Source organism: Gossypium hirsutum, chromosome A13 (genome assembly GCF_007990345.1).
Source record: "Gossypium hirsutum isolate 1008001.06 chromosome A13, Gossypium_hirsutum_v2.1, whole genome shotgun sequence".
NCBI lineage: Eukaryota > Viridiplantae > Streptophyta > Magnoliopsida > Malvales > Malvaceae > Gossypium > Gossypium hirsutum.
This window is the reverse complement of record NC_053436.1, coordinates 32,674,679-32,683,914: the sequence shown is the minus strand read 5'-3', so window position 1 is coordinate 32,683,914 and position 9,236 is coordinate 32,674,679. Positions and strand designations below refer to the sequence as shown.

Here is a 9,236-nt window from a genome sequence, read left to right as displayed (position 1 = left end):
ACATTTGGAAAGTTTAAGGAAAAGTTTCAAAATTTTGACTACAGGGGTCACACAGCCGTGTGGCCAGGCCATGTGCCTCACACGGCTGAGACACACGCCTGTGTTTCAGGCCATGTAACTCGCTAACTTGCACCTTAAGCCTTCAACAGGTGACACACGACTGTGTCGCCAAGCCGTGTGTCTCACACAGTCGAGTCACACGCCCGTGTCTTTGACCGTGTGAACCTAAAATGTACCTTAAACAACAAGTTTACCATTTCAAGCTTACTTAGGCCTTAAGCAATTCAAATACCAAACATTTAACCCATTCAAAATATGATTAAACATACTCAAAACATGCCAAAACAATCATCCTAAGTGCCTAACCAATGTACCTTCATTGATACCATATTTTATATCATCAAAACACATCAACAATACATCATCCAAATCAAGTTTAAAGTATGCCAAAATCACTCAATTTAGCCTAACATAAAGCTACTTAAGACATCAAGCTTTAAGTTTCATACACATATCAAGCCTTTGGTAAAAACACATACTAACATTTAGCTTCAAACATAAACATATACTTATAACTTAATTTACATCACGTTCACAAAACAACTAACAACGAAAGACATCCTAGGTACATGCCATTACAAAATTAAACATCACCACATTTGAGTTCGGAATTGTTGTTGGATGTTAAGTCGACGATCAAAAGAGAGTACCTAACTTGCTCACGGAAAAAAAAAACCACACGCTGAGTAAAACTTATGATATTTTTATAATCCGAACATTTTAAGACATGATATGATACATGATTGCTCAAATTGAATTATACCATCATACTACTATCTAAACATACAATAACAATATATCACCATTTCAATTTCATGCATTTTATCACATTATTTCATGCCATACTCAATTTTCACAAGTATTCACATTTAGTTGGTTTGAATGTATATCTTAATTCACATCACTTGCTATATAAATAGCTTTGCATAGATCAATCAACAATTTACTTATATAATGGCACAAACCAATCGACATTAAGCAAACTTCACTTATTCGAATAACCACAAGTATATCCAAAGCATTTGAATTTATTTCATAACTTTAATAATCTAACATCAAGAATATATCATATCTTCTAATGAATAATTGTATATACATAAGTAAATATAATCTTCTTTAGTCATACCTATAAACATTCTTCTTAGATGATTCATAAAACCTTGCTGAATAGTCCAGTTGATACATGGCACCCGGTGCCTAATGGATAATCTGCGAAAAAGTTTGCACCCTGCGCTAGTTGGATAAACTGACAAATGTGTGCCCAACACTAGTCAGATAAACTAACGGAGGTTGCGCCCAGCGCTAATCGGATAAACTGACAAATAATTAGTGAACCCAACTCTAGTTGGATAAACCAACGATATTTGTGCCTAATGCTAGTCAGATAAACCGATGAATGTGTGCCCAGCACTAGTCAGACAAACTAACGAAAGTTGCACCCAGCGCTAGTCGGATCAACCGACGAATAATTAGTGAGCCCAACTCAAGTTGGATAAATAATGATATTTGCGCCCAGCGCTAGTTGAACGAATCGACAATGTCAACTACTCATTTGCAACTCCATAATTTTTACTTTTAATAACTCAATATCAATTTTCATAATTTAATAACACTTCCACTCCAATTATCTATTAATCATACATTAATTTATTCCATAATGATCACATTCCATAAACCTTCATTCAATTGAATTAACTTATACATCCATAAACTTCCATTCAATTTAATTAACAATTACATTAGAGATATATAAGGCATTAAGTAGTAACTAGATTAATTAAAACAATTTGTAAAGTTCAAGTTTGGGGACTACGAACTTACCTAAAACCGCAGACGATTATTCCGCAACCTTCTCTTTTCCTCGATTTACAATCGATCTACTCGTTTCACGATCAAAACATAATAAATTAATTTATTAACTAATTCAAATACCATATCATGTTCAAATTTAAACCATTTTACCATTTAATTACATTTTTACTTATTTGCACTCAACATTTACCCTCGATACAATTAAATCTTCAATTATATATCATATTATTTAATTAAAATCAAGAAAATTTTATTTCAACCAATTATTCCACAAGGTCCAAAAAATTTTATTTCAACCAATTATTCCACAAGGTCCAAAACAACTCATACTTTCAATTAATTCACAATTTAATCCTTGAATTTACCATTTCCATAATTAACCAAATATACATATAATTTATTAACAATCCCTAAATTCTTGAATTTTATAACTTAACACCATACTAATTTAATTTATAGCATTAAACTCCTTGAAAGCTAATCCTAACAAAACTCATGGTACAAAATATTTTAATCACTCACTAAACTTAGTAATTCAACTCAAATTTCTAGCACAAAGAACAATCCACCAAAAAAGTCCCTAGACTTCACAAAACTAGCAATTTAACCTCTAATTCTATCAAAACAACTTTAAACATTAAAGTTTTTCAATAATGGCAACTTCCACAAATATCATAATTTCTCTAAATTTCCACATGGGTAATCTACACATAATTTTAAGGTTCCAAAAATATAAAATCTAATTGAAAATAATCAAACCATCTCAACAAAATTAAGCTTCAAAAATGACACTTAAAGGTCGAATGGTGCTAACCTTTCTTCTCCCAAATCAGCATGCAAGAGATGAAGCTTTAATTTTTGTTTCTCTTTCCTTTTCTTTCCCCCACTACTCCATTTGTTTCTTTTATTTTATTCATATTTTCATTTCATTTTCATTTTTATTATAACTTAACATAATTACTAAGTTAAGCATTATTATACAATTAACATATATTACATATATATATAATTCCCTCATAATTATCCACTAACCAAAACTCATCAAATTAATAGATTATCCTTATTCTAATCTCACTTTGAAATTTAATAGTAATTACTAATTTATCACCCACTTAATTTAATCATTGTACTTAATTAAACACTAATAATTAAAATTATCAAACTATCATTCAACTCGTTTATAAAATAACTTCGTAAATATTTAATAAAATATTTACGAGTCTGGTTTATGAAAACGAGGTCCCGATACCTCAATGTTTGAAACCACCAATTTTAGGACCGATACACTTGTACCTTATCTATCTGCCAAATAACCAAAATTATTAGACCCAACTTCAATATAATACTATAATATTCTCGTATATTAATAAATAATATTCACTGACACTATCATCGAAAAATAGTATTTTGAAACCATCATTCCCGACTCCACTGACTTTTGGGTTGTTACACCTATGCTTCTTGATAAGTCATAAATATGATGCTTGTGTGATAATGCATGCATGTTATATATCTTTGGGTAGAAATCATGTTTGGATGATTAAAATGAAGCTAAAAACTTAGTTGTGAAATCTGCCAGAAACAAATTATTACATGAACAGTAAGTTTGAAATTTTCCATAAATTCCATAAAAATAATTAAAAAGTGATTTACACATCGTTGTAATCGTGAGTCAGCCTAGTTTTTTTTAGAACAAATGAAGATTAATTTTGATTTTTATTTTAAAAGATATGAATTTTTGAGTGTTGAAAGGTCATAAAAATCTAGCAGTAGAATTCTTATAAAACAAATTTAGCAGTAACTTTGAAAAAATCACAAAAAATTTCATAAGATACAATAAGAAGTGAGCCTTATATCTCTATAATGGTACGGAATTCTAGTTTTGTTTAAAACAAACAATGCTCGATTTAGAGTTATATATTAAGAGTTATTAATTTTTTAATGAGAAAAAGTTAGAATGTCAAGGTAGCAGAGTGCCACATCTCATTAGTTAATATTTTAGCTGGAATGATAAGCAAGTTGAAAAGAGTATGAGACTCGAATGTCATGGTTGTATTTTTGTGATTATATATTTGATGCTATATTAGCGCTTAGCCTTCAAGCTCTAACCTAACTAGCAGCCATGGGTGGCGCTCGGGATAACCCTACGAACACCCTGGATTATTTGACCAGCGGCCATGAGTGGCTCGGGACTATCCGGATACCTGATTATTTAAGCAGTATGTGCAATCTAACAAGTTTGACATGCTTAATATGCAAGAGATTTGATTATGTAGATTTAATGACTCATGATTTAATTATTCGATACTCATGTCATGCTTCTATGTATACATTTGATTTGCATGCTTATATTTATGAATTGCATAAAGTATGGTAGATTTGTTGTGTACCACTGAGCCTGTCGAAACCATCCCTTTTTCGAAATTTTAATTTAAAAAAAAGAATAGGGGAATCGACTTTTTGAAAATGAAATATGGAGTCGCCACCGATCCTTTTGTTTTGGTGTGATCGGATCACCTAAGAATTTGATTATTTTAATAAAACACTTTTGGTTTACTAAAACAACGATTCTGGTCTACGAAAATATGAGAAAACGGGCTCGGGAGTCGGTTACGTATGAGGAAGGATTAGCACCCTCATTACGCCCAAAATTGGTACCAAATCGATTAAATATTGTCCTTATGTCTAAAATTAAAAAAGTTTTTGAAATGTGGTTCTTGTTAATAACATTTGAATAACCCGAGTTGGTTGCTAAAAATCTTCTTGTTTCGACATCCGAAAGTTTATAATTTGAAAATCACAAAAGGATGCTCACTATTTAGTCCAACGAAAAATCGAAACCCAGCACAGTAGGGTATGATTCCTCGAATGTCCAAACATTGACCATTGCTTTACCTTATAAAATACGTGTGAAATTCCAAGGAGATATTTGATTATTTTGGACAAATAAGAAAGCGCAACCCAACACGATAAGGCTCGATTCTTAAATTACCAAACATCGAACATCGCCTTTATTTTGAAAGATTTTAGGAAATGTGAGTGAAATTCCGAAGGGATGTTCAATTGTTTCGAACCAATGAAAAAACACAACCCAGCATGATAGGGCACGATTCTCAAATCGCGAAATATTGAACATCGTCTTCGTTTTTAGGTATATTTTTTATATACATGAGTGAGAATGTAAAGGGATGTTCGATCATTTTGAGCAAACCAGGAACCACAACCCAGCACGATAGAGCATGATTCTCGAATTGTCAAACGCCGAATATTGCCTTTGTTTAAAAAAATTTAGAAGATATGAATGGAATTTTGAAGGGAAGCCCAATTATTTTGAGCAAACGCAAAATTGTAACCCAACACGTTAGGGCACGATTCCGCGAATTGCTAAATATCGAACCTCGTCTTCGTTTTGAAGAATTTTAAAAGGCGTGAGTGAAATTTCGAAGTGATATTCGATTATTTTGAGCAAACGCGAAATTGCAACCCAACACATTAGGGCACGATTCCGTGAATTGCCAAACATCGAATCTCGTCTTCATTTTGAAAAACTTTTGAATGAATGATTATAAATCTAGCTTAAGACGTATTAATTCGATTTGAAATAGGACGAAATTAATCATAAAATTTGGATTTTATAAAACCACATTTCGAAAATCAAATGAAAACGATGAGATGGGATAATTGACATATGTGAGATACGATCAACTAACAAACTAATAATTAAAAATAGCTAACCTAAAAGCGTAATCCGATTGCAATAATGTGTGGAGAATAATAATCATACCAGGACAAAGATGATAATATAACAACCAATCAAGCAAAACAGTACATACGATAACATGCCACAATAATATACAACATATGATATAGAATAACCAATACAAGATATAAAAATAATATAGCAATTAGAAACCAATGCGCTATAAAATGATTCTAAAATAATAACGAATAAATGGACCTATATTTATGTTGACAAATTTGCATGAAAGCCATAGATAGCTATATGATTTTTTGGAACATATATTATAGAATGAAAATTTGAATCAAATTGCATGTAAAATGTTTTAGACACAAATGCATTTAAAAATCGACAATGTACATGATAATAATGTATATAATATGAAAGAATAATAAAGATATATGACAAGTTATAATACACTAAATAGATTTATAAAACATATATACATAAATGACTTTTAAAAATAATTATTTGTAAAAACATAGAAATACCTACAAGCTTAAATTAATTTTATAACAAGTCATATAATGGACTTAAGAACATGCTTATATATATATAAAGAAGACTATATGTATGAAACACATGGATTTAATAATATATAGATCAAATGTAGGTATCAATAAATATACATATATAAATAATGATTACTTAGAAGATATATTACGTAGGACTATATAATGAAATACAAGAAAAAAATTTGAGAAATCATATGTATAAAATAATATAGGGTTAATAATATATATATGAAACAAGTTAACTTTAATATATATAAAAAAAAGTATGCTCATATGTACAAAGTATGTTTTTTTTAGGAGTATCTAGTTAAAAATGACCATATATATATAAAAAAGAAAAATAATTTAAATGACATATACACCATATATATATAAAAGGATCGAATATGAGCATAAAATATAAATATGTATATAAAAATATATGAAAACTCTTTTTTTAAAAGAATGATAAAACGATTTTAAGGATACATCAAGTTTTAAACTGGAAAATATGTAACAACACAAAACAAATAGTATATATCTAAAATAAATAATATATGTAAACCTTAGATTAATAATAAAATAATTTAAAAATGAAGAATACGACAAATTTTAAATTAATATGGAAAAATGGCTAGAACTTAAACATGTACATATGGTGAAAGACAATTTAAATATTATGTACAACGTGAAAGGTTCTAAATATATATATAATAAGATGTGTTCTTGAGAATAAATTATATACATGATGGGCTAAAAAATACAAACACAAATATACAAGTAGGTTTAAAAGGAATTATGTATGTAAAAGTAACGTAGAATTAATAATATATAGAATATAAAAAAAACTAGTCTTGCCATGAACTATATATGCACAATATTATATGAATAAAACGAAGTAATATATAATTTTTTTTAAAACAATATGATAAAAGAAAACTTTAAAATAAAGACTTTATAAAAACAGGGGGTAATATTATCATGTTAATTCAAAAAAAGTATGTATATACATGTATAGAAAGTATTAAGTTGATAAAAAAAATGATAGACCATGTAAATCAAATGGACTCAATTAAAATACAATTAAAATGAATGGGCTAATTTATAAATAAAATAATCAAAAGAGGGCCAACGTGTGATGCGCATCAATGTAAAAGGACTAGAACTGGAAATAACCCAAGTTCTAAAACGCAAAGCAGAGACACGGACCAAAGCGCAAACACGCGCAAACTACAGGGCTAATTTTAAAACACAAGGTAGGCAAATTGGATGCAAATTGAAGGCTGTGCGCAAGGGGAAGGACTTGTTGCAAAAATAGACCATTTTAGGCGCAAAAGGCTCCCCCCACTCTTCTTACACGGTACCGTTTTGCTTAATATTTGAAACTAAAAGCCATTGAATGGCAGCTTACTATTCCCCTTTTTTTCGCCATAAGCAGCAGACCCAATTCTTAGGGTTTCAACACAGCAAATTTTGGGGTTTTCCCATCCCCCTATTTGACCATTCGACTGCCCCATTCCGCCATTGAAATTGATGGACGGTGGCTCCCCATGGAGTTGTTTCATTCTCCTATTCTAAGCCTCACCTCGAAAGGTAAGATTTTTAGCCCGAAAACCCATCTCAAGCTTCAATTTCGACGAAGAAGAGATGGTCCTCGATGGCTCGTTTGAAGGTATGCTTCCTTTTTTATTATATTATGCATAAAACATATGAAACACGAAAGGAAGATGAAACAGATGCGAAAAAAAAAAGAAACACAAGGCGTTCAAAAAAAAATCACCTTCTAGTTCTATTCTGATTTCTCTCTATTGCGGATTGCGTAAATGTCTGTTTTTTTATGTAACCGATTACAAGGATTAAAATTTCAGCTTTATAGCCGAAGAAAAAAAGAAAATCAAAATAAAAAATACAATATTTCTCTTTTGTTTGCATTCGCTGCTGTTCTGCCTCGTTTGTTTGCAGGTACGGAGGTATGGCGTGTGTACGAGGGCGTGTGCTGGCATAGGAGGAGTGTACGGCGCCTGGAGGCTGCTGGGGCTGCTTCGGCGCAAGCCAAGGCTGCTAGGGTTTGCTGACATTGGGCTCAATTTCTGGGCCGTTTAGGGTATTGGGCTAAGTTATTGGGCTTGTGACTTGGTTTTAATTTTAGGTCTGGGTTATGTAATTGGACAGATAATGGACTATTGATATCTGGATTTTTTTTATATTATTTATTGTTTTTTTATTTTTTGGTTTTGTGTTTATACGGGCCCGGGCTAAATTGGCCCATTACAGAGCCTGTAAAGCTTAGCCTTCGAATTGTCTTCATGTTCAGATTTGTAGACTTTTGTTCGTGTCTGAGGAACATCATCGATAAGGGACTTCTAGCATCACGTGTTCAGAGTACAGTATCTTATCTATTAGTGGGCATTATATTCCTAAGGCCTTGTATTTTTGTAGGTCTGTAACTCATTTATCATTTTTGTTATTTTGACTATTTTGATATACGATGATATTGAAGCTCCACATATTTTATATAGCTACTTTTATTATTGTTTGCAGAATAACTATGTATGGCATTTTCTCTTATATAAAATGTATTTTAATGTTTTGAATTATTTGAAAATTTTGTTGGGTTACTCCGGTGACCCGATGTAGCGCCTTGGTATTTGAGTACTCCGTATTTGGAATTGAGGTGTTACACACTGACTTGAAACAATAGAATTCTCAAATGACAAACGACCGTGTGAACCCAAAATTTACCTAAAAACAGGCCATTTCAAATCCATTTCATAACTAACCATTCAAAATAATTGAACACACATTCAAGGGATTCAAGCACCATCCAAATACATACAAGCATAACATATCAAACATCCTAAATCACCTAAGCAATATGCCATTCAAAGGCACCACAATTATATCAAAACATCAATTACCAAAACATACCAACTTTGCCATTTTCCAAACATAATAACCTAGTTCAATTAACTACCTAAACATATCACAAATAACCATTATCAAGCCATTACAAACATACCAAAAGAACCTTATATACATGTACTTAAATGTGATCAAAATGACATAACTTGATAAGGAATCAAAGTACACCAAACCAACATAACGTCAAAGGCTTAAACATACGAAAACTT

At 31.0% G+C, this 9,236-nt stretch overlaps 1 long non-coding RNA gene across 1 annotated transcript; it reads left to right on the top strand.

Moving 5' to 3' along the window:
- Positions 1–7,217: 7,217 nt before the first annotated feature.
- On the top strand, positions 7,218–8,623 carry LOC107894204 (uncharacterized). The gene is made up of 2 exons (XR_001683190.2): positions 7,218–7,777; positions 8,068–8,623. It is a non-coding gene; the product is annotated as an uncharacterized lncRNA (long non-coding RNA).
- The last annotated feature ends 613 nt before the right edge of the window (positions 8,624–9,236 follow it).